The 25,084-nt window shown below is 38.7% G+C and overlaps 1 long non-coding RNA gene across 1 annotated transcript in view; it reads right to left on the bottom strand.

Moving 5' to 3' along the window:
- Positions 1-25,084, bottom strand: part of LOC130543137 (uncharacterized) — a 224,543-nt gene that overhangs the window by 83,702 nt on the left and 115,757 nt on the right. Inside the window, exon 4 of the long non-coding RNA XR_008958226.1 lies at positions 10,449-10,486. This is a non-coding gene — a long non-coding RNA (uncharacterized LOC130543137). The remainder of the gene's footprint in view (positions 1-10,448; positions 10,487-25,084) is intronic.

Below are 25,084 nucleotides of genomic sequence, written 5' to 3'. Positions count from 1 at the left end.
ACACTAACCACGGTGGGAAATACCTTTGTGACTTTGAGTCATGGCCCCTCTATGTAGTTCAGCTGTATCATTTCAAGCACTATTTTGTTTCAGTTTTTGATCCTTTCCTCTTCCCAAATGCCCTACCTATTAAGCAAATACTTTAATAGGTTACAATACTCTTTGTTATCTAAGGTTAAGGAAGGGAGGGATGGCATTTATTCTGATAAAGCATATATATAATTGGCTTCTGCTTTGCAGCAAAAGACAATTTAATTTTCCTTGCTGCTGTACAATGGGGAAAAATAACTAGAAGATAGAGAAAACATCTTGAAGAGTGATTCAGTAAGGAGGGATATGGTCAGAGAACAATCTGCAGCCAGTAATGTTCCAATACAATCCTCCACAACATAATGTTTAAAGTACTTTATAGGTCAGAAGCTAGAGAAAGAAAGAAAAGTAAGCTAAAAAATGCAGAAAGAGAAGTGTCTTTAACAAAAAAATGTTAACCAGAATAAGCTTTGGTAGACTAGACCACAATATCTTTTTTTTCTCCATTATTGTAATGAATTCATTACAGTGGCTAGTCTGGGATAAATTTCTTTCAGCCTCTTTCTGGATTTTTGACAAGTTTGAAAGATTTTCTGGTTTCCACCAATGGCAAGTTTTCCCTTCATTCATTATTACTAAATATTTATTGGTCCCCTATAAAGTGCCAGGCATCGTGTCAGGCTCAAAGATGAGTATGGAAATAAAGAAGACATTGCCACTGCTCTGCTCTGTTTAGGGAGACAGACAAGAAAAACATAGCATGGGCTGGGGACCAAGAAAGGGTATGACCTGCAGGGGCTGGAACACAATGGACTATTCTGGCTGGCTGAGAGGTCTGGACACCATCCAATGTCATGGAGAGCCACCAAAGGATTGTAGGCAGAGAATTAACAAGTTTTGTTTTAAAACTCTTATTCCACACGGGAGCATAAAAGGGGGATTAAACGAGACTAGAATGGAGGCAGACATTCCAGTTAGTAAGCAGAACTACAATAATCCAGGAAAAAGATGATTAGGGCCCAAACCAAGGCAAGTGAAATAGGATAAGAAGGGGAATGAATGCAGAGAGATCTCATAGAGAAAATCAACAGGCTTAGTGTTTGAAGAGATGGGAGAGGGGACTGGAGAGGGAGAGGAAGGAATCTATGAAGATTTTCAGATGTGTGGCTTGCTGGATTGATTTTGATATTTCATAGGTAGCTGAGGTAGGAGATACAGTACCTACAAACTGTGGCTGCAGAGAATTTTTTCCTTGCCTCTTTTAGCAGCAGATTAAACCTCTGTTTACTCATCTGTAAAATGAGAATCATTTTTTCTTAGGATTTAAAAATGAGAATTAAATAAGATAATGTAAGAAAAGAACAAACAAAATAGGCCCTGGAACAAAATAGGACCCATGTCAGTCAAGATTCAGTTCAGAAAGGAGAAACCACACAAGGTATATCAAGCATAAAGGTATTTAGTAAAGAAAACGAGATGTCTGCAAAATAATCACAAAGACTGGAGGAATGACTGACACAGCCAATAGGCTTTCAGGTACACAACTGCACCTATAACCTGGAAGTCAGAAAACTGGTGTTGCTGCCACCCAGAAGTCAGGAGTCAGCTGTCAATGTTACGGATGCTGTGTCACCACCAAACTAATAATTGGCAGTGAAGTATGAAGCCCAGTCACTGCATCCATCTGCCAAGGGCCATGTGTCAACCACCACTGCATCTGGAGGGAGAATGGCTCTCCCTCCCTTTCACCTCCAAAATACATGCAAGTGCATTTGTCTGACAGAAGATCAACTGCATCTAGACCCGTGCATGCAATTCCCAGGTTTCTGGCTCCTCAAATATAAGGCAAAGTCTAGAAGATAGTGGAACTGAAGAATTACCAATAAACAACATCAATAGCAAAAAAATAAATAATCTAATTTAAAAATGGGTGAAGGACCTAAATAGACATTTTTCCAAAGAAGACATACAAATGGCCAGTGGATACACGAAAAGGTGCTCAACAACAATAATCATGAGGGAAATGAAAATCAAAACCACATTCACATATCACCTCACACCTGTTAGAATGGCTAGTATCACAAAGACAAGAGATAACAAATGCTGGTGAGGAAGTGGAGAAAAGGGACTCCTTGTGCACTTCTGATGGATATAAATTGGTAAAACTTGAGGTTATTATGCTAAGTGAAATAAATCAGACAGAGAGAGACAAACACTGAATGATCTCACTTAATGTGGAATAAAAAAGCAAACTCAAAGAAACAGATTGGTGATTGCCAGGGGCTATAGGGTGGGAGAAACGAGGAGGTGTTTGTCAAGGGGTGCAGTCCTGGGGATATAAGGTACAGCATGGTGACTACAGTTAACAACACTATATTGTATACTTGAAATTTACTAGGTAGATCTTAAAACTTCTCACCATAACAACAGCAATAACAAAAAGATTGTAATTATGTGAGGTGGAGAATGGCTGACTAACTTTATCATGGAAATCATTTTGCAATATATACACATATCAAATCCGTACATTGTACACCTTAAATTTACACAATGTTATGTCAGGTTTATCTCAATAAAGCTGGAAAAAAGTGCTAACCAACAGTCAAACAAAGAAAAGAACTAAAAAATTTTCATTAGCTTTACCAACATGATGTCATTGTTTACCTTGGCAGGTTAAGTGTCAGTGACAGAAGCAAAGTTAGGTTTCCATGTTGTGAGGACTGAGAGTTTGTGATATGGACTCCTTCAAGAAGCATAGCCATGGAGAAAAGAGATGGGACAGGGAGAAAAATATGTTTTAAAAAAATAGCTCTACATCACAAAATGAACTACTAAAATGTTAATAAAGTTCTTTTGCCTTCCATCTGTCTTTGGTAGCTATGTTTCTGTGTTATGTATTCTAAAAATATTTCCTTAAGTCTGGAATGATGATCACCCAACATTATCATGGCTATTCTGGATGGTATCATTTTCTTTCACTTTTTTTCTTAGCTTGAATTTTTTATAATGAACATAAATTGTTTAAACAAAAACATCATTATCCCCTAAAGAAAAATAAATTTTCTCCATACCAAGGGTAGTATCGATACTTGAGGTCATTTTATACAAATGGTATTTTGTTGATAAAGTCTAGGACAAGGAAACCCAGTTTCTATGTAGGTATCAAACTTTTTCCTAGACTCAGGATTTTTAAAGGTAATTATGCTATTTTAATATCTAAAGAGAAATACAGCAAGAAGGAAATTGGAAATTAAACCTACAACTTATTCCACAAGGCTAGAACATTGAATTGAATGCTAGCTTCACAATTTAAGAGTCAGAATTTTGAGATGGAGGGAAATAAAGAGACCATAATACAGTGCCTTAAATTACGAATGGAAACTGAGCCCAGGAAGGACCTGGCCAAGACCACACAGTTGGAAGAATGAGAAGTTTAAAAAAAAAAAAAAAAGGAAGGAAGAAAAAAGAAAAAAAAAAAGAGAAGTCAGACTCTTGAGCCTCTGACAGACTTTACAGGTTAGGCCAAAGGGCTCATGAGTGTTGCAGAGAATTTAGAGAGCCTCAGGAAGGGCTGAGGACTAGAAAACAGGTGTAGAATGAAAGGTTGGAGAATTTGGGATTATTTATATTGGAAAAGAAGAGACTGAAGAAATGCTTAATAATTTCCCAGTACAAAAGGAACAATCTTTTTTTATCTCTCCTAGTGAAATCGGATAATTAGGTTTTCTCCACACTTTGCCCATGCTGTTCTTTCCATTTAAAATAATGCTTTCCTTAAATATATATGTATATATAGCTTTCCTTTACTCCCCACCTACCCAAATACAACCATCCTCCCCCACCCCCATGCTGCCCAATGTCATTAGATGAGTCCCACTCTTTCTGAGCCTTCCCCAGATGAACTTTATCTTCTCAAGTCTCCTCCTCTAGCACTGATGGCTGGGATGGGACCACAAAGACTGACACATGCATTGACATTATGCCTAACTGTTACAAGCATGTGTCTTTCTCCTTCTGAGAAATCTATCCCAATCCTTCAATCTGTAACCCTCCTGACTTCTGTCATGGCCTAATAGAACACTGAACTTATGGTAGATAATAAATATTTGTAGAATTTAATTAGACCATGGTGTTTTAATTTATATTAAATATAAAATATAGTCTTCTAATGGTAAATATTATTATTAAGTAGGATACAAACACTCTGCCCACCACTTAAAAAAAAAAGATGTATTATCTATCTAGGAAATTTAAGGATCAGAAGCACAAAGTTGCACAGATGAACTGCAATCCTTTTTCAAGTTTGAACCTTATGATTCTGTCATTATTTACACTGCATTACGAAGTATGTTTATCTCAGAGCACCTGGGTGGCTCAGTCGTTAAGCGTCTGCCTTCAGCTCAGGGCGTGATCTTTGTGTTCTGGGATGGAGCCCCACATCAGGTTCCTCCACTGGGAGCCTGCCTCTTCCTCTCCCACTCCCCCTGCTTGTGTTCCCTCTCTCTCTGGCTGTCTTGCTCTCTGTCAAATAAATAAAATCTTAAAAAACAAAAACACCCCCCCCCTCAAAAAACAAAGTATGTTTATCTCAAATATACTTCATCAGGAGATGAATGCAGAAGTTTCAGCTCTCTGTAAGGCTGATTCAAACCATTGCAAAATTAAACTGATGAATCACTCAATTGATGAGATGTTTGTAATGATTTTCTATAACATATAAATAAAGTAAATAAGTCACCTGAATGATTGATTCAATGACCATATGATCAGACCGTTCTAGTTCTATCCCGGTAATGAGAACCACATGTGGAAGCCACCTGTTTTGCTCTAACATTACAAAAGATAATGAATTACAGATGTGCTCACTGTTTATGAATGGCTAATCTATTTATTACCTCTAATATTTATAAAATGTAATTTTTCACAAATTTTTCTGTAGACTTTTTTTTTTTTTTTTTTACATTTTCTTATTTCTACTCATGCATTTACTGAATTTGGTGATACACCGGAGAAGATGGGCTATCACTGAATAACTTTGGCGGATGGAAAGAAAAAATCACTTATAAGACACTGCATTACTGCATATTTTAAATGATTATTCTTAAGGATCTTTACTAGTGTTTTAACTAAAACCACTCTACTTTCATGCTTCCAAGGTTTTACTTTCACTATAAAACATATGCCTAGGGCTTCCCTTTTATTAGGATGTAAATCTATTAATTATATAATAAACATGATATTTGGGGTAATGAATTACCTGCTCTCCAGTAGAGCTCACTAAAATGTTGCCTGTAAAATTGCCTTCCTGAGAGGCAGACCTCTTTAAAAAATTAATGGGAGTCATGAATTGAGTTTGTGAAATTTGTAGCATTTCCTTTTAGTAATAGCTACAACTTTCCTATAGACAAAGATGGCATTTCGTGCCCTCTGGGTTGTTTCCATGTCTAATAATATTAAATATAATATAATTTTGGAATAAGTAGAGCTTTTAAATGTCATTTGAAGTATGACACAGCTTAATGAAAGGAAACAACCAAATTGTCTTTGTCACTTCAACATATTTCAGGCTTCTACTTTGCATGACTTAAGGTCACTTGAAAAGTAACGATGCTCTATAGCAGGATTTGAGAGGTGGCCATGTTTGGAACAGAAAGTTCTTCAAACATAGAGATATATCTACAGTGAAGCTAACGAAGCTGACCCTTCAGGGACCTCCTTTGCACAGTGATGTGAATGCCACAGTTGCTGGGTTAGAGTGCCTTAGAAGGGAGTGCAAGCCAGCTTCTAATCTATGTGCTCATTTCTGGTAAGTTGCCTAAAGAGATCTCTGAATCTTCAAGCCTTCCATAATTTGTTGTGATTTATTTTCTCATTTTAACTAAGATCACTTGTGTAACTTCATATATTTTTTCCTAGAGGGATCCTCAAATCATGTCAGTCTCAGACCCTATAAAATAGCAAGCAGGATTTCTTTGCAAAGAAAATTTAAACAATCTTTTCAGATGACATTTTCTGAGTTTCATTAGCTTCACCAAAGCCCTCACTGTATTTTTCATTAGCTTCACCAAAGCCCCCACTGTATTTTCTGTGAATGTAGGCAAGCAAATAGTCTGCATATATCATCACTTGGATATCAGCAGTTAAACCCCAATTGCCAGGGTGCCTGGGTGGCTCAGTCAGTTAAGCGTCTGTGTTCAGCTCAGGTCATGATCCCAAGGTCCTGGGATCAAGTCCTGCATCAGGCTCCCTGCTCAGCAGGGAGTCTGCTTCTCCCTCTGCCCCTCCCCCCTGCTCATGCTCTCTCTCTCTTCACATAAATAAAATCTTTAAAAAAGAAAAAACCCTAATTGCCAAAGGCAACTAATTTGCAGAGGCAAATGAAAGCCCTACTTTAGATGTAGCAGCACAGACCCTTACAACAACAGGTGGATCAGTGCAACAAAAGTGACCCAGCAGGATGCTAATTCCAACCTCACTACTAGGTAGAGGACTCTTACAGGGTCTGCATGAAGTTCTGAAGCATCAAGTAAAACTCAAGGGGCAATGCCCACAAGAGCCAAACTATGGTATGAGCCAAGATGTCCATCGATAGATGAATGGATAAAGAAGATGTGGTATATACACACACACACACACACACACACACACACACAATGGAATACTATTCAGCCATCAGAAAGGATGAATACTTAACCATTTACATTAACATGGATGGAACCGGAGGGTATTATGCTAAGCAAAATAAGTCAATCAGAGAAAGACAATTATCATAAGGTTTCACTCATATGTGAAATATAAGAAACAGCCCAGAGGATCATAGGGAAGGGAGGGAAAATGGAATGGAAAGAAATCAGAGAGGGAGACAAACCATAAGAGACTCTTAACTATAGGAAACAAACTGAGGGTTGCTGGAGGGGAGAAGGGGTGGGGGGATGGGCATTAAGGAGGGCACATGATGTGATGAGCACTGGCTGTTATACGCAACTGATGAATTAATGAACTCTACATCTGAAACTAATGATGTACTAAATGTTGGCTAGTTGAATTTAAAAATAAATAAATAAATAAATAAATAAATAAATAAATAAATAAATAAGGTAAAAAGCATGACCTACCCTGAAATCTGTCAGCAAAAACTGAATTCAGTGATACAGAAAATTTAGCACAGTGCACACCATAACTAATAATGTGACACAGAGATTCAAACAGTACGGGAAAAAAGATATCAAAGAATTGCAGAGGCCTCTGAACACCATCCATCCTTCTGACTCTATTCCACTGAGCTAAAGCATCACAACTTGAACATGGATCCACTTCCGATATACTGATACTTGACAATTATCCTGTAAGACGTGGGCTAAGAACACATAAACAGCACCCAATAAGGAAAAAAAAATCTCTTACTTTTAATTTCATGACTTACTAGCATGTCTTATACTGCAGTTAAGATGGAGCATGTTACTTTTAAAAATAAATTATTTTAAAGTAATTTATATCATCTGCATGAAATAAACTTTCAATATTTAAAATAAATCAGTTTTCTAAAATTTTCCACAAAACCGAAGTCGGAAGATAATCTCTCCAAAGAAAAAAAAAAATTACAATTGCTCAGTCTAAGCCTTAAAAAGCATTAGTGGTGGGAGATGTTGAGGGTGGGGATTGGGGAGCAAGAATGGGAAAGGGAGGGGAGGGTATGGAGATGGGAGATAAAGATAGAGATTAAATCTTGTGAGAAGACTTTTTCAGGAGAAATTGCCTTCTAGCCAATGCCTTAGGGCAGCAGTACTCCACATAAAGGCCATGGAACTCTGAGGGTCTCTGAGACACTTTCAGTGTATTTAAAAACTCAGAACTGTTTTTGTAATAATACTAAGGCATTACTTGCCTTTTTCATTGTGTTGTTTTGCATCAGTGGTGCAAAGGCAATAGTGGGTAGAACTCTTGGTGACTTAGAGCAAAGCAAGGCAGTGGCCCCAAACTGTAACTAGTAAAATGTACCAGTTTAATGTTAAATTATTGTACTAGTATAATATACATTGTACTTCACTGCCACTCACTGGCAGGAAAAAAAGAAAAACAGAAAAGAGTTTCACTTTAATTGTCTGTTACAAAGCAATACAAATTATTAATTTGTATAAGTATCACCCCTTTTGTATATATCTTTTTGATATTCTCTTTGATGAAATGGGAAGTATGCAAAAACATTTTACTGCATACTGAACTATGATAACTCTCAAGGAAAAGCACTTATAAGTGAGTTGTGTGCTGAACCAGCCACTTTTTTGATAGAATATCATTTTACTTGAAGAACATGTTTATTTAGATTTGTGTATTTGGTAGACATTTTCTTAACAACGAGCCAAGTAAGACTATCACTTCAAGGAAAACAACTGACAGTTTTGTTGTCAATGATAAAATTCAAGCTTCAAAGTAAAAATTAGAATTTCAGACAAATTGTATCTGCCAATGTGAGCTTGACAGCTTTCCAATGCTCAAAGACTTTACTGATGACACAGTAGTGATATTAGCAAATATAATATCTTATATTGTATGGTGAAATATGCCAGCATTTGAAAGATCTATCTATACAACTCAATATTACAAATGACCAATGTATCATGTTACAAAATCATACATGGGTAAAACATCCATTCAAAGTGTAAGATAAACAATAAATTTTAATATATTTTCAAGGTTCAACTAATTCCCAATATAGCATCAGGCTTCTTGTGGATCACAGATCAAGTATTACATCAGAATTTGGCTAAATCTGCCCCACTGCCTACTTTTATAAATAAAGTATTATTGGAACACAGTCAGGCCTATCTGTTAGACATTGTCTGAGGCTACTTTAAGCTACAATAGCACAACTTAAAGTTGTCACAGAAACTGTATGGCATATGACCCCCAAAATTTAAAATAGGTACTATATGGCCATTTACAGAATAAGTTTGCTTACCCGCTTATTAAATTAACCTTCTACCCTTCTTACAAGGGCACCAGATATACTGGATTAAGGGCCTAACCTATTTTAGCATGACCGCATCTTAAATCTTGATTACAACTGCAATAAGCTTATTTCCAAATAAAGTCACATTCTCAGGTACTAGGGGTTAGGACTTCAACATATCTTTTTGAAAGGTGCAACTGAACCCATGCATTCATAAATTTAAACATTAGCTTTAAAAAGAAAAACTGAAATGGAAGAAAGAAGTATGAACAGAGCAGTCTGTAAACATGTGAGTAAAACTAAAAAAAAAAAAACAAAAAAAAATTGACTACATAGAACCATGAAGAAATAGCTAAATTGAGTGTTTAAAATAAAACTAAAATAGGAAAAAAATTAAATATAAGATAGGGTAGCTATCAAAGCTCAAGTTATCTAAGGTAGTTAGCAGAAGAATAAGGATATCAAATAGTTTTAGACTTTCAGTCAAATATCTAGTTTAGATTTTAAGAGGAACCTCTGAGAGAATAGAAATTGGGAGTATATAATCCAAACAGCAATTAAGAAAAAGCGTCATTAAAAAAAAAATATTCCAAAAAAAGTCAAGAAAGGAGAAAAAAACAAGTAATATTAAATACACACACAAATGATTAAGTGATAGCAGTAATTCCAAATATACCAGTAATCATGTTAAGTGTAAATGCACTAAACTCTCCAGTTGAAAGGCAAAGACTGTCAACTAGGTGTTACAAGAGAAATACCTGAAATACAAGGATACCGGTACATCCAAAGTAAAAGGAGAGAAGAAATTTTATTAAGGCAGTCTTGATGCAGATACATTAGTATTGGAGAAAATACTTTAAGGCAAAATCATTATTTAGAGATAAGAAGAGATACTATAAAATGATTAACAGTTAAATTCACCAAGAGATAGCCAATTCTAAATTATATTTACCTAACAATGTGGTCTCAAATATACAAAAGCTAAAACTACTGGACTAATCTTAAGACAATCTACCATTAGAGCATTTTAAAACTCATCTTGAAAACTGATTAAGACAAAAAATTAGTACGAATATAGAAGATTTTACTTGAAAATACAATTAATAAGCTTGATCTTATGAACATCCTACCAATGAGAACACACATTCTTCATAAGCATCTGTGAAACATTTTTAAAAACTAGCCAATTATTAGGCCACAAAGCAACTCTAAATACATTAAAAGAATCAGTATGGATATATTTTGAAGCTTTGGAAGACAGATTTTTTTTTCTGGATGGATTAGATATAAGTAAGGAAAACAGAGGTATCAAGGGTAACTGCTCAATTTGGGTTTAAGAACTGAGCAAATGATTACGCCATTAACTGAGACTGTGAATGTGGGACAGAATACGGGTATGGGGTTGGGAGTGGGGGTAGGAATATTAGAAATCCAGAGTTCCATGTTGACCAAGTTAGACTGAACTTACCTGTTGGATATAAAAATGAAGACGCCAAGTAGTCTCTTCTGGAAAAAATCAAATTTGATATGTAGATTAGAAAATCATTAGCATTAAATGGTATTTTAACCACCAGATAAACTACCTAAAGGAGGTGTCTGTTGATAGGAAAGAGGAACTAAGACTACACCAGGGAGTACTCCAAATTTAAGAGGTCAAGATAAGCAGAAGAAAGGCAAAAGAGATTAAGAGGGAGTGGCCAGTGAAGCGCAAGGAAAACCAGTGGAGTGTGGTGTCACAAACACCAAGATAAGCTCTCCAGAAGGAAGAAGTAAATAAATGGCGTCAATTAGGTAAGAGAGAAGTAGTCATTTGATTTGGCAGTATGGAAACCATCATTGTCCTTAATGAAATGACTCCATGGAGTGGTATGAAGGAAGTCTGTTTGGAATGGACTGGGTGGAGAATGTAAGGTAAGGAAGTGAAATGGCAACATAGGAAACTCTTTTCAGAAGTTTATCTATGAAGGAAAGTAGAGAGATTGGGGGGGGAGGTAAGACAGGGATATAAAGTGAAGGGAGGGTTTTTTTTTTTTTTTAAGATTTTATTTATTTATTCTACAGAGAGAGAGAGAGCACAAGCAGGGGGAGCATGGGAGGGAGAAACATGCTCACCGCTGAGCAAGGAGCCTGACTCAGGGCTCAATCCCAGGACCCTGGGATCATGATCTGGGCGGATGGCAGATGCTTAACCAACTGAGCCACCCAGGTGCCTGAAGGCGTTTTTTAAGTTAGGATATATGAAAGCACGCTCATAAGTTGATGGGAATGATGTGATATATAGAGGTATTGGTGATGATACGGGTAACAGTTGGTCACTGCAGGGACAATGTCCTCAAGGAACTGAGAGAGGATGGGGACGGGGAGCCCAGAGCTTAAGAGGAATGCAGACTTCCACGGGAGCAATGTTACCATAGCAATAAGTGGGGAGGCAAAGCATGGGTACGAATGCCTGTTGCTGGAGAGAAGATGAGGAAGTTCTTATTTTATTTCAACCATTTTCTCAAGGAACTATAAGGTAAAGTTATAAGTTGCTAGTTGAGATATGGAGGCAGTGATATAGAAATTTTGAGGAAAGAAAAGAAGGTGTGAAATAGTTGTTTGAAAGTGGGAATTTGAACATGCCAGACTAGTAGGGCTGCTAGGCAGTGTGGTGCATTCTTTAGAGTGCTGTAATCACGGACTGAATGTGAAACCAGTCAGCATGGTCTCATGTTTCTTTTCAGCAACAGTGAGCTGCTGAGTATAGGTATGGAATTGGTAAATAGTTGGGTTGAACCAGGGTTAGACTTATGCCTGATGAGTACAATAACAGGAGAGAGGGACAAAGGACTTAAAGGTGTTTGGAAGAGAATGACTAACTACAGCGTTGCATGGCCTTCAAACTCTTTTGCTTGCATACTCCCTAAGAAGAATTTTGAAAAACTATGTATCTCAAAGGCCCCACCTTCTAGTGAGTTTCAGCTTATGAATTTTAAGAGGATGAAAACATTCAGTTTATAGCAGTAACCAGTGAATTTTAATACCATATAAATTTGGTGCTCACCGTCATTAAAAATACATTTAAAAATGCTTCCTAAATTGCAATTTTACATCATTTTCCTCTACTTGAACTTATACTTCCAGTATACTTACTCTCCCTGACAGCTGAATTTTATAACATATTTTTGTACTCACAAGTTTTTTATTTATCACCTTCACACATATCTCTGCAACAAACATGTATATAAACTGAAGCTTAATGTAATTTTTTTAATCTTCTTTGAGCATAAGGCTCTAAGCATTGAAAATTTTCTTCCAGATTAATTACCATTATAATTATTATTAATATACAATGAACTAAAATAATTTTCATATATTAAAACTTTTTACCAAAACATAAATATATTTTAAAATTTGATAAATAACTATTAAACATAAAAACTAATATTTTATTGTAAGTTCTTCTCTTAAGGTAAATGAGGACACTTTTTGCCAATTAATTATTTCACCCATAAATTTTACATATTTTTAGATTACATTGTAGAAAATATAGGCCATTTATTATATTTTTATTTTTCATTGTTATTCATATATACTGAGAAACTTTCTTCTCATAACTAAGTATATAGAAAGGGAAGAGTTTATAGCAATGCCACTCATCTCTTTGAACTCCTTCTGAGTTGAAAAGCAAAAAAAAAGTCTGTAATACAAAGATCTAAAGATCTATCATAGGAAACATAATTATCTATCATCTGACCACTCAACTTATTGAAAGCAAAGAATTGGAAATCCCCAAACTTGCAAAACGGTTTGTTATCTGTTGTTAGAAGCATTTTTCCCCCTCAATTTCTGGAAGTATACCAAAAAAGCTTTACCAAAGCTTATCTGAATATAAATTATACTTGGTACTCTTTCACTTAGAGGCACTTTGTTTAATCCAAAATACTCAGAAATTCAGAAAAGTGAATATTATTAATTTCATTACACCTTTGTCAATGCAGTACGTTTGATGAAATGCTATTTAATTATGGTTTTCTCATTAAACTTATTTTGATGTAACTATAGTTTCGCATGCAGTTGTAAAAAATAATACAAGGAGTTCCCCTATTTTCTTTATTTGGTTTCCCCCTCTAATCACACGTTTTAATATATCTTCATCAGTTCATCCAAGCTGCAGATCTAGCGTATTCAGTATATGGACAAAGTCTTTGACACAATCCAACTGACAAAGCCAGTACTCAATGTCAAATCAAGCAGCAATTTCAGAATTAGTTGCTTTCAGAAAGAGGTTGACCTCATTTTAAAATCATGCCATAAATGTATTTTTAGGATATTAAAATATCGAGAAAAAAATTGCGGAATATGTTTTGTCAACTACATTACTTGCTTTTGCAGATAACGTTTAAATGATGTAGAATTAATATAATTATTTCATAATCATTTTCTAATCAGCTATAAAAAAACAAGACAATAATAACACTGTTTCTTGATACTTATTTTGTAATAATCCTAGCTTAAATGGTAAGTTTTTTATGACATGAGGAACGTGATAAAAACATGTAGGCCTACTTTGGTAAGTAAACTGTATATGTGTGTCAAGCTTTGTTTTTTATCCTTTTGGAGTGTTTAAAGGAAAATGAATATCAAATCAGAAATAATTGTTAATTTTCTTAGACACCGTAATCTTAAATATAAATTCAGACCTTTCTTCTGAATTTATCAAAGGAAAAAAAGATACATATACTAAAACCTCACCAGTCCAGCAGTCAACAAATAGTATTATTTTTTGTTAATAGGAGGTAGAAATCACTGAATATTTTATAAGATGAAATAAGATGAATATTAACAGTAATTGGAACACATATTTCATGATTAGTAAAAAAAATTATTCTTAACTATCTTATTGAAAAGTGCACATGGGCTTATATCACAATTTTTTTTTACCTTAAGTATCTTGAAGAATCAGTAGTCTTGAAAAGCATTACACTGATATTTATAAGAATAACATCATGAACCTATTCTCCTTGGGTAGTTCAAAGGTTCTTTTTGTTTCAGCTAATAAAAAGTCCCAGAAATGGGGGAATAGAGTAACTTTACAGGGGAGAGACCCAACAAACACTATGTGAGCCAGGAGATCAGGTCGACATCAATAGTGGTAAATCGTGGTGACTGTGTTTGAAAATGACACTTTCTTTACCCCTACAGCCTTCCTCCCCAAACCCTATAATTCCTGTCTAATTATGAGAAAAACATCAGACAAATCCCAACTGAGACACATTCTACAAAATAGCTGACCAGTCTTCTGAAAACTGTCAAGACATCAAAACCAAAAAATTTGGAGAAGCTGTCATAGCCAAGAGGAGACTAAGGAGACATGATAATTAAATGTAATGTGGGATCCAGGAACAGAAAAAGAATATTAGGTAAAACTAAGAAAATATGAATAAAGTATGGGTTTTAGTTAATAATGTTGCAACAATATTGGTTCACTAATTATAAAAATATACCATAATAATGTAAGATGTTAATAACAGGGAAAACTAGGTGTGGAGTATATGAGAATCCTGTACTGTCTTTGCAATTTTCCTGTAAATCTAAAATTGTTCTAAAATTTAAAAACCTTAGTTCTTGAATACCTAAGGTAAAACAACTTAAGTATATAAAAAATGTTTTTAATTTTCAGCATTTTCCCCCCTTGCTCTGCTCTCATACAATTCTCCGTCCAAACTGATAACAGACCTGAGGTAAAAGAGGAAGAATCATTAAACAAAAATTGTTAATACCACCATTCCATTTCTATCCAATATCTGAATTCAGAACATTCCAACATGGCATACTGTTTATACTTATACTATTTATAAGATCATGTTTCCCCTTAACCAAAATACACAGAAAACAGGGAAATCAGGAAAATCTTAAGTGTTTTAATTATTTGTTTAGCTTTCCCAAAATTAATATTTTGATTTATTATTTTATTTGGCACCCTGAATTTTTACAGTCCAATTGAACACACCCTAGTAAGATTTGGGATTAGTGAGGTATATGCCTTTCTCATGTGTAGCAGGAGAAGAAATATTATAAATGCTTATGAGTTCTCAGGTAGATCAATTTAAGAAAAATAATCGAAATGAAGGTTGAGGGTTTCCTTAAAACTATCTCTGCATAAGCACTCCCTTGGAAAGTCTTCCTGTACCTTATGGCCACCTAGTTTGAAGACTACTGGAATGATGAACTGAGGAATCTCAGATGGGTAAGGAGGGAAATGAGGACAAGAGGGGGATGATCAATTGTGAAAACCAGTAGGGTCAGTGGTTTGGAATGTTTAATGGAATCCAAGTGGAATTCCTGGCAAGGTAGGAAAAGAAAAACAAAGCAAGAGCAAGATGATAGGAAACCAAATTTGTTTTTAAAAAAGAGAGACAGAGAGAATACAAGAAAAAACAAGCCAGGAGTGTCTTCATGTTATTTGGGTGGGGGAAAGTACCAGGATCAGCAGCATTTTCTGGAAGGCCTGTTTTCTTAAACATCCCCATGATGATCAAGTCCACTCCGGCTCGTCTCTCTTGTTCATGACTGTGTACAAGTTCCTGGCACATGGGAAATGCTCAGTAATTATTTGACAATTAATTGAATGTATTTAGGAAGTTTAGACTGCAAGGCACTATTCAGGGATAATTTTCTCTACCTATCTGCCTTGCATATCAATGCTAGAAGTGAAAATAAGATTATCATATTTATAATTTTATAGCACCATTTCCCAAAACATTTTAATTACATGTAGATTGTATAGAAGTACCTCCTTGAGCTTTTCTTTTTTTAAAGATTTATTTGAGAGAGAGAGAGACAGCAGGCGTGTGCATGCGTCTGCCTGCTATGAAGGGGAAGGGGAGGGGGAAAGGGAGAGGGAGAAGGAGAAAGACTCTTAAGTAGACACCTGCTGAGTGGAGAGCGGTTCTGGGCTTGATCCCATGACCGTGAGATCACAGCCTGAGCTGAAAGCAAGAGTTGCCGGCTCAACCAACTGAACCACCCAGGCGCCCCTCCTTGAACTTCTCTAAAAGGCATCTTTAACATGTGAGAAAAATAGTTCACTCTGCAATAGTAACCCTATTGGGTCTGCTTCTCTTCTTCCCTTTTCCCTGAGGGGTTTGTGGAAGTCTCATGCTTCCTATTTCTGCACACGTAATACTCTGCTCATACTTATTGTCCTGAAAGGATCAAGGTCCAATTCTGTTTTCTTTTCTTGACTTTAGAGCACATTTGCTCATGATGCATATTTTCCCAGGCTACTGATTGTTGATTCATTTTTACCTGAATGTCTGGGGAGGAGGTGCCTGCATGCCAGCTCTCCACCTGACAGTCAATGCCATTCACACACAACACTCCTGATAAGAATCCCTTTGAGTAAAGTCACAAAATAAGGCAAAGGATATAGCACATGTGTTCAGCTTGGAAACATTTCAGTAACAACCTTCTATTTTCTTAGAGATTATCAAATCTAGAATTGTTAAACTATACTGCTGTATTTTTGTTTTTGTTTTTTAAGTAGGCTCCACACCCAATGTGGGGCTTGAATGCCTGACCCCAAGATCGAGAGTCACATGTTCCACTGACTGAGCCAGGCAGGCACCCCCACACTGCTGGGTTTTTAACAGCTTTTCCTCAAGAGCAAATATATTTTAGTCATGCTGAAGGTTCCTAAGTGGATTTTCCCCATAGTATTTGAGGGTTACCCTGAGGAATGGATAGAAAAATGATCTTGCCAGGCACTGGGAATTCCCAGTGCCAGATATTATGGAGTAGAATTCAGCCTAAATATTTCACACCATTTTAACTCCTCCCCAACTCAAAATCTCCACCCCCAATTTGCTAATTCCTTCAAAGTTAGCTTTTCTAGCCTAATACCTCCAGTTGCCATTTTGCTGTTATGAAATTCTAATCCGTGTCAAGGAAAACCTATCTTTGAGAAGTACCTAAGTGGCACATTATGAACTGCAAAGCTCCCACAGAGCAATTTAAAATGATGAATATCCTTTTCAAACATCCTTTTCAAAATTGCACATGGACTTCAGCCAGTCACAAGACAGAGATGTGGAGGATGCATTAAACTCCCCATCTGCTCTTCACATTGCTCATCATTGATTTATAACCCACAGTAAGTCATTTGGCCACACCAACAGAGCTGACGGGCAAGTGCAGCACCCAGCAGCTGAGGTGCGTACCCTATGAAAAGACGTGTCCGTGGCATTAATATTTTTCTCCTCCCTGCACCCTGATGTGACTCACTGCCATTCTAAGTACAGTTCAACCCACTATTCTCAGAAAAACCCACAAACAAACTCTGAGGTGCATTTTAGACTTCAAGAAAATAAAGCTCTTCAGGGATATCTTCGGACTTCTGCTTTCATTAAAACAGCTTCGATGCTTTTTCTCTCTTTTCAAACACAGCAGCATGTGTAAATTCCTTCCTACCTGTGTCATGTCCTATTAACAGAATCACTTTTTTTGCTTTCTAGACTGTGTGCCATTCACTGATTAGGTGAGCCATAAAGATATTTCCTTTTTCACAAGCCATGAGAGGGCACTGTGTGTTGTGGGAGATAAAGCAAAGGCCACAGACTCAGGCAGGTAACACCAAGGCATAATTAATGTTGGTATAATTTCCAAGCATTATCTCACAGTGGGCATATACGATAGCCATCTTCCTCTGCCACTTCAGCCCAGCTCCATCTCCTATAAAAGCTGAAGGATAACAAAAATTATGTAAAAATTCTGGAACTGGCAGAAGGCAGACTGTAAAGTGAGCATGTTTGGTGTTAGTGGCCACCTTGTTGCAAGGTTGCCATTTTGGCCCCAGTGTCCCCTGGCGCTCTTTACACTGGCTGCCACCAGGACCTTCCCTTATGGGAACAGTCCATAGCACAGTCCTTTAGAATGTTCCAAGGACTCTCACTGCCATTTTCTATTATCTACACTACACTCTTCCCTCCCTGTGCCCAATTTTTCTGCTCTATACCTAGCTGAACCCCTAAGTATCAGACCCCTAAGAGTTCAAATTTAAGAACGAACTCATATGATCTGCTCAGATGCTAATGGTTAATGTAGAGAGAAATACCTCTGGCTTTTCACTTCCACAAGAAACTAGAATACATTTTAAACAGGGGCTTCTGATAAACCATTAATTTTTCAGCCCAGAGGAAGGTTCTTCTGCTGGAGATTTCAAGCAAGATAGGAAAAAAAGAAAGTACATTTTTAGAGAAGAAGATCAGTGACTTCTGAGATATACTATTTGACTCCTGTTTCCTGGGTCCTAGCCATATCATGCTGTAATCTTTGGAACACTCTGGTCATATAAAATACAGTCTTATCCTGGTTACCTCAAGGAATAGGGAGTTACTATAAGAAATAAGGGTATACATCACAATAAGAGCAACTGGAATTTCAAAGGAACCCAGAAACAACCCCGGTTAATCAGCCTCACAGAAATGGAAATGTAGTTTGAAAATTGGGAAGTAGTTCAGGATTCAAGGCAAGTCCAGGGACTGGGTTAGCCTGGAGTCCCCTTGAGAGCAGGGGTTCACCTATTCCCTCACCATCATGGGGTCTCAGTTCCCCTTCTGTGTCCTTGCTGCTTTCAGCCAACCACCTCTTCTACTCTTCTGCATGTATGTAGATTTCTGCTAACTCATAACTTTTGCTTATTCATAACTTCTGCTTACTCATAATTTCAGCCTACACACAGTCCTTGTTGTCTCATAGTCCATGGGTTGTGTTTTTAGCTTCTGCTCTGGATTCCAGTTGACCAACTCTAATATTTCCAATTTGAATGTGCTTGCAGGACATTAGTTAATTAGCGTTCTTCTCGTTGAGGTGCAGCCTTAATACCAAGCCTCAGCCAAAGTATTCTTAGTAGCTAAAAATCAATTTGGCTGGTTTAAGCAAAAAAGGAATTTAATGAAAAGATATTGGATCAGAGAGATGCTCAGAGAATGAACAGAAACAGGGAGCATGAAGAATCCCAGCCAGTCATACCTCCAAATTAGACAAATGAGAACACTATTGCCATCAATGAGCAGCAGGAGCCATAACTTGCAACTGACACCTAGGTACAGGAGACCCAATTTCACTGCTTGTCCCCCTGCTGGCCCTAGAAACTGGACATTGTTGCAGTCACTGCAACAGAGAGCTCTTTTCATCTCAGCTCCCTTGAATGATCAAGTCCCAATTCTAGGTCTAAGAAAGGTACATTTGATTGGCCAAATTGAGGTCACATGCACATGCTCTCATCCTAGCGGCAGTGGGGGTTGGGGTGGACATGGGAAAAATGAGAATGTGTATATGGCCTTATTGGCTTCATCAGTTAAGCCCATCCTGAGTCAGTGAGCTCTGCTCAGGAGACAGAACATGGCTGCTCACTCAGCAGAGGGATGTGGTCAGGATGGCCATTTTGATTGGCTGGTCCAACACAACCTCATAACTGAAAAAGTAAAGGAGATTCTTTCATGTGCATTATTGGCTTGATGCCCCACAAGGCACACCTATATTCAATTTAGGTATTTATATATCTGTCTGATTGGATGTAAGCATTTTAGGGCAGAGACTTGGTCTTTATATTCTTATCTCCCTAGTGCCTGGGGCACTGCTTGGCATATAGCAGATGCTCCAAAAATGTCTGTTGAGTTTAATAGTACTTGTGGTCCAGGAATTTTTCCATAGCATTAGATAACATAAATTTCTCCATGTTTTTGGGAAGACCATGATTTAAACAAACAAACAAAAAGGACTCATTGACACATCACAAAAACACAAAAGAAGTAAGAATTTTTATGACCTACCCTCTTCTCAGAGTTATCTCAGTTCCTCCATAGGGCACAGAGCCCTGAGATTGTGGCAGATGGAATGTGAGAACTGCTTGAAAGAAGGGAGATTAAGGCATGAGAGAGAGGACAGAATTTGGGGAGGGAACATCAAAAGGAGGGCAGAGATGAAGGAATCAAGGAAAGGGAACAGAGAATTAGTCTAGGGAGTATTAGAAACAGAACACAAGCTTCCTGATAACCTAGAAGGAAATTAGAGAATGGACAAAGTAATTCTGAATGTTGCTTTGACGACAGCAAAGAAGGAAAGATGGAGCTAATATTTTTATGCACTTATTACATGCAAGATAATAGCTAGGAACTGTGTGTGTGTGTGTGTGTGTGTGTGTGTATTTAAACTTCACAACAACCTATTAAGGTGGGTACTATTATTGCCATTTTATAGATAAGGAAAATGAGACTCAGAGAGATTAAGTGATTGGCTTAATCACAAAGGTAGGAAGTGACAACATCAGAACTTAATGATTCTCCATCTGACTCCACACTTAAAAAAACAACAACAGAAAAAAAAAAAAAAACCAATCCATCCATCTCTGAATAAGACAGAAAAGGAATGGAGGTTAAGGTGGGAATAATCATGCTCACTAGAAGCTAGGACTATGTCTCCAAACTGCCTGCGAACTCCCAGGAACTTGAGTGGTGCCTGACCTACTTTTGAAGACTTTTCATGTAAGTAAATTTGACAACGTTTTCTAGATTACTTATACATGAAATAATAAAAAAAAAATGAAGACAAGAGAAGCTTTGCCTCTCCAATTAGTTTTTTTTTTTTTTTTAACAGTTTGTGGTCATTTGTTACACCAGTTCTAGGCAATTAGGCTCAGGAAATGTCAAGAAAAGACTTACAGATTACTTGTTTATTACTACCTTATTTTATTGAAATACAATTGGTATATAACAAACCAATGATTTCATGGATATTACTACTTACAATGAGGCTAAGTAAAAATCTAAGGTAAAACATTGAGTAGAGGGATAGACAGATGTAACAAAACTCATGAAAGTGACATGTGAACAAGTCAAATTTAGAATGCAAACAGAAATGTGTTGGGTAGAAGCAGGTCTCTGAATCTGCCCTCTTTTCCATGCAGCTCATTCCACCACCCTGCATTTTAGATAATACAACAAGATTCACATAGAAAAGATGAACACAAACCCACAGGTCCTCCGGAGGAGAAAGAGGGAGCAAGAGAGCCTTTGCTCACTTACCAAGGGGGCCTCAGAGTCTGTCTCTACCTGGAGAACCACTGAACATGGGCACAACTAGCATAACCCCAGGACATGGGCACCGGTAAGTAGGAGTATTTGTACAAGTTTAAATGGTCACTAAGACTTGGGCATCATTCTTCTACATTGATTTGCATGATTCATTGTCCTAGCCACAGGTGGACTGGGCTCAGGGTGAATGCAGCAGGACAGGAGGGAGTAAGGGATAGAGAAAAAGGAGCCATAGCAACACTTCACAGGGGCTCAGCCCTTCACCAGGCGAATAGTCCAGAGAGCCAATTGAATTGCTGAATGTCAGGGTAGAAGAGCCTGCAGACATCAAATGATAAGTTGAAGTAACCGTTTTTCAGTTGAAAAACAGGAATCCAGAGTCTTTAAGTGAAGATCATGGGTCTGATTGGTAACCAAAGTTAGTCTTGTCAGGTAAAGGCTCCCTTCCCAGAGTTCTTTTAAGGTCTATGACTCGCTCTAAGGCAGTTACCCAGTAACGACTGTTAGGGTTGCCTGTTTCCCTGGCAGTGATGGAACTGCAATCCTATTCATTTCATCTGATGATCTGGCAGAGGATTCAGAGGGGAAAGAAGAGAAAAGCATGTAAGGAGAGACGTGTGAGGCCAAGCTCAACACAGGATGGGGTGATGCCCTCATGCAGCTCAGAGTTGAACTTGACGTGATGGACCAGGGCTCGTGGTTTGGAATGGGGGCTGTCCGGGACTCATAATAGATGTTTAAGAGGGGAAGAAACTTGGCAAAAAAGTAGATGCTTTCGCCTGCTGAGAGGTCTCTGAGTCCCCAAAGAAACAGCATCCTTATACCCCCACACACAAAAGTTAACGGCACCACACCTGCCTTCCCCAGATGGGGCTCCCTGTGAGAACGCCTCCTCGTCCTCCAGGATTTTCCAACACCGACTCAAGCTCCTCCCTCGCCCGAGCGGGGCTGCTGTCCTAGAGCCAAGCGCCAGCCAGTGCAGCGGCTGGGGGGCGGCGGGGAGTGGGCCCGCCTCGCCGCCATTGGTTGTGCGGACCGGAGGGGCGGGGGGAAGACCCGCGGTCCCAGCGACTCCGCGGCCCCGGGCTCACTCCAGCTGCGCCCGCTGCCCGCCAGTGCGCCCTGGTCCCGCATCGCATGCTGAGCCCAACATTCCCGCGGACGGCTTCGCGGGCGCGGATCGCTGAGATAGGGGCGCCTACAACGAGCTCAGCGCGGCCCCAACCCCCCGGGGGTGCCGAAGTGCGGCCGGGGAGGTCGGCGCGTCCGGACTCTCAGGTCAGTGAGAGGCTCCCGAAGCCTCCCTCGAGCGGAGGCAGAGGAGTGGGGAGCTGGGGACGCGCGAGGTGCTAAGCGCTGGAGGAGGGCTTGCCCTCTGCGAGGAGCGCCCTGACTCCTCTTCTGGGGCTGCCTCGAGTTCCGGAGCTTCCACTCCCTCCGGAGCCGCACCCCCAGAGTCTCCCCGGCTCCCAGAGGTTTGGCTCCTTCTCTGGACTCCCCTGAATCTATTTCGTTTGCGCCGGGCGCGTCCTTCATGGCCCCCAGCAACCTCCGCAGGTCGGCTTTCCGGGTTCTCGGGGTGACTTCGCTGGGCTACGCAGTGCCGGTGGCCCCGGGATGACCCGCTTCAGTCCCGGACGCAGAGCCGGGAGGAGCTGCTCTCGCGTCGTCTGTTGAAAAGATTGATTCTTCCGTGCAACTGTAGGCAGTTCTACACTTTGCAGAACGTGTTTCTAGGTGTATTCTATTTGCTTTTGCCTTTGTGGTATGTGCGGTCATTTCTGTTTTGCGCCTATCTGTGCACTCGCCAGGCGCACACTGCCCGCTTTGCACATTAACGGTGCTCGGAGTCTTTCCACCCATCTTAGTGGGTTCAAATCCGGGGAAGTTTACCTGGCGCTGAACACTTGCGTTCCCCATTGGTGGTTTCCAAGTTCCCGAAAAACCTAGTAGAAAACTGCACCAGCTCCTGGAATGTGTATTTCCCTGTCGAGGTGCGTGGATTATGGGCAATTGAGCTCTGGTTGAGGAGAGAGGTGTGTGATGTTGCCCGCTCCGGGCAGCAGAAGGATCCCTTCATTCACAGACACTTCTGGTTAAGGACCAGGTTGGCGGGCTGTACTTGCGCGCTTTCTGCCGCGGATGCCTGGGGCCGCCCAGGCTTGGTTTGGTGTCAGGGTTTCTTTCTTAACCTTCATTTCCTCTGCCTGTTAAATTTCCTTTGGAAAATTTTTTGCGAAAGTCTTGAAGTATTTAGGTGGTTCTTTGTGGTGGATAGTAGGATCCGATAGCTCTCGACATTCTCAAAGCCATAGCATTTGGTCAGGTCCGCAGGTGCAAAGGGCGTGAAATGGGCAGTGATTACATCCCAGGGCCAACCCCAGGGACCACTGCTCAAGATGTTTCTCCTCGGGAGATTTTTGCTTTAGATTTTTCTAGATTCATTGTCAGACAGCAGCTGGTCAACAGGGAAAAAGGCAAGATAAGTGATACTCTTTTCTTAAAAGGTCTGCCTCTTAATGCAGTCTTGCTGCCCAATGCACCCTCCTTAAAAAAAAAAGGTATTTACTTAGCTTATGGTATGCAACTAATCTGAGTGTTTTAGCTTATTTGCAATCTAGCTCCTACAGATTCTTAAATCTACTTTGTGACTAAAATGCTTCATTTCGCTAAGTATAGAGGTGTCTTGCCCCTGTCTCACATGTACACACTTTATAATCAGCACCTAGTTGATCCGTTAATGCACATTGCTTTTTGAAGTGTATATTAGTGAGTCTGCCTTGTAACCGAGTTGCACTGACACCACTCCCACAGGACATGTCCTTCAAATGCTGGGCACTGTGGGGATGGAGAACCATCTGCCAACCTCCAAAGTATTCTGGGAATACTGAGTTCCAGAAAATGGGTGGGGTATTACATTTCTGTGTTCTGATTTTGAGGCTTATTACTTATTTGGCTTATGTATTTATTATTTTTGATTCCTTTACATAGGGCAGAGTGTTCTGAAGAGCCTGACACGCGTTCACAGTTCTCATTAAAGAAGCTTCATGTAAGGTAAGATCCATTCCATTTTCCCTGCTGTTTTATCAGTTCAACAGATTTTATTGGATATGTATGATGTGCAGCACAAGCCTGTCAGGAATTAAGAGATAAATAATGGTGTGATGACATGTGGCATCAAATCCATCAGAGGATTTATTTGCAGGTTTCCTAAGAGCTTTTCTTTTCTTTCCTTTTTTTTTTTTTTTAATCAGGGCAGATGAAGGATGACAGCTGATTGGTAAGAATGATTAATCATACTAATCATTAAATAATGTGGAGTCATACATTTATTCTAAGAATGAAAGATTAACCCATCACGAGCAAAACTCTCTGCTTTGGCCTCTAATGAGATCTAGTCTCAGCCCATTTGATGATATCCCCTCTTCTCTAGGCTTGCTGTTCTCCCTGTACTTGTATTTTAATATCCTTTTTTCCTTTAAGTTGTAGACTTTATTTAAATAATTTTATATTTGTTATTAGGGAGAAGCAAAATGTAAAATTATGACTGAATTTTTGTGTTTTGCTCATTTGGATTTTTTAAATCGTAATTTAAGAACCTGGAAAAATACATTCCTAAAAGGCCCTGACGTCAGGCACTGTGTAGGTCCCGCTTGCCCGGCTCTTGGCACCCATGAGCCATTCAGTAAACATCTGTTAAATGAAACTAGAAGCCAAAAAGTAGTGTTGCAGAAGAATTCCATTTTCTTCAAGTAGACATGTGAGGAGCATATTATATTATTATATTACTATGTTAATACAAAGCATCACAGGCTTAACTTTTATTATTATATATTATTATTCTTAATGACAGCTAAAAAATAAAAAGCCTTTAAGTTAGTTAATGGAATAGGGAACCTAATAAAGAAGCTCAAACTAAGTGCATGAGTTGGCAGGATTCCTTTTAGCTAACAGATGTACCTAGAGAAATCAACCTACAGGCTTAGGTGCAGAAGTCCATGATACATGCACATGTGGACCAGCCTTTGAT

Source organism: Ursus arctos, unplaced genomic scaffold, assembly GCF_023065955.2.
Source record: "Ursus arctos isolate Adak ecotype North America unplaced genomic scaffold, UrsArc2.0 scaffold_10, whole genome shotgun sequence".
Classification (NCBI taxonomy): domain Eukaryota; kingdom Metazoa; phylum Chordata; class Mammalia; order Carnivora; family Ursidae; genus Ursus; species Ursus arctos.
The sequence above is the reverse complement of the archived record's forward strand: the minus strand, read 5'-3'. Positions and strand labels throughout refer to the sequence as shown.